At 44.4% G+C, this 1,961-nt stretch overlaps 1 pseudogene; it reads left to right on the forward strand.

Annotated features, from left to right (window-relative positions):
• The first annotated feature begins 352 nt into the window (after nucleotides 1-352).
• LOC109891593 (ubiquitin-60S ribosomal protein L40-like) lies at nucleotides 353-764 on the forward strand (annotated as a pseudogene).
• Nucleotides 765-1,961: the final 1,197 nt, after the last annotated feature.

A 1,961-nucleotide genomic window follows, 5' to 3' on the forward strand; every position in this document is an offset into this window, starting at 1 on the left:
TTGTCTTCTCCTCTCAAATCAGCTCATTCTTTCTCATTAATGAATTTAGCACCGTCAAGCAGCAAACCTGAGAAGACGTTTCTGTGACAGGCTAGGCAGGCCTTCCTTCCTGGGGCTCAGTGGCATCACTGGCATGTGCTGTGATGTGTCTTTGATGCAGCTCAAATGTAAACATCAGTTTGGTCTCCAGGGAGCCTGTTGTGCTGGTCTAACTTCCCCAGGAATTATCATCCTACTAAGTCTCCTTTTGTGTTTTTCTGTTTAAAAGGACATGTATTATTCAGAAGAATTTCTTAGGAAAATTATCGAATGCGCTACTGGAATTTGAGTTCAAAACATATGTTGAGGCTCAGCTAGCGGCTGGCCTGCCAAGATGCAGATCTTTGTGAAGACGTTGACGGAAAAAAACATCATCCTTGAGGTTGAGCCCAGCGATGCTATTGAAAATGTCAAGGCCAAGATCCAGGATAAGGAAGGTATTCATCCTAATCAGCAGGGTCTGATCTTCACTGGCAAATAGCTTGAAGATGGTCGCACCTTGTCACACTACAACATCCAGAAAGAGTCCACCCTGCATTTTGTGCTGTGTCTGCGTGGAGGCATCATCGAGCCATCCCTTGAGTCATCAGCTGAGCCAGAAGGACAACTGCGACAAAATGATCTGCCGCAAGTGCTACGCTCGCCTCCATTCTCATGCTGTCAACTGCCGCAAGAAGATGTGAGGACATGCCATCAACCTGGGCCCCAAGAAGAAGCTGAATTAAACAGTTCGCTTGATGCTTCTGTGGGACACATGCAGAACTGTCAAAAAATGTGAAGTACAAAATATAACTTAATTTGGAATGGAATAAGATACAACAGGAAGATAGGCATATGGCTGAGGATATAGAAGTTAGTGGTCATGAAACTGTCAATACAGTGTGTTGGCTACAATGTATAGGACTCATTGTGCCAAATATTTGAAGGCAATATGGCAGAAATGAAGAAACACCAAAGCTCAACAATACAACAGTAAATATGTCGCCGCCCATGAATGATGCAGCGCTTCATTTACAGTCTGGGCAAATACCTTATATTATAACCAACAATAAGATCTGATATTTACACTGATTGTTTGGAAAACAAAAATAAAACCATCTCTCAATGATGACAGATAGCTTTTATTAAACCATTTAAAATGTAATATTCTCCCCCAGAAATGAGCCCGATAACATATTGATGCTATTTTAGCAATAAGAATGATCACCTGTCTGATGCAGCATGGCGTCTACATGGCTGAAGCATGGTCACCTGTCTGATGCAGCATGGCGTCTACATGGCTGAAGCATGGTCACCTGTCTGATGCAGCATGGCGTCTACATGGCTGAAGCATGGTCACCTGTATGATGCAGCATGGTGGCTACATGGCTGAAGCATGATCACCTGTCTGATGCAGCATGGCATCTACATGGCTGAAGCACGGTCACCTGTATGATGCAGCATGGTGGCTACATGGCTGAAGCATGGTCACCTGTATGATGCAGCATGGTGGCTACATGGCTGAAGCATGGTCACCTGTATGATGCAGCATGGTGGCTACATGGCTGAAGAACGATCACCTATCTAATGCAGCCTGGTGGCTACATGGCTGAAGAACGATCACATATCTAATGCTACATGGCTGCATGGCTGAAGCATGAGGTTGCTCCTCTGCATTGTTTACCACAATGGGGTAATCACTCCACTAATGAAATCATGTATTCTTTACATGGCTCCCGAGTGGCACAGTGGTCTAAGGCACTGCATCTCAGGTGTCACTGCAGACCCTGGTTCGATTCCAGGCTGTATCACAACCGGCTGTGATTGGGAGTCCGATAGAGTAGCGTTGTCCTGGTTTAGCTGGGGTAGGCCGTCATTGTAAATAAGAATTTGTTCTTAACTGACTTGCCTAATTAAAGTAAGGTAAAAAAAATAAAAACATT

This window comes from Oncorhynchus kisutch, linkage group LG5, assembly GCF_002021735.2.
Source record: "Oncorhynchus kisutch isolate 150728-3 linkage group LG5, Okis_V2, whole genome shotgun sequence".
In the NCBI taxonomy this organism is placed as follows: Eukaryota; Metazoa; Chordata; class Actinopteri; order Salmoniformes; family Salmonidae; genus Oncorhynchus; species Oncorhynchus kisutch.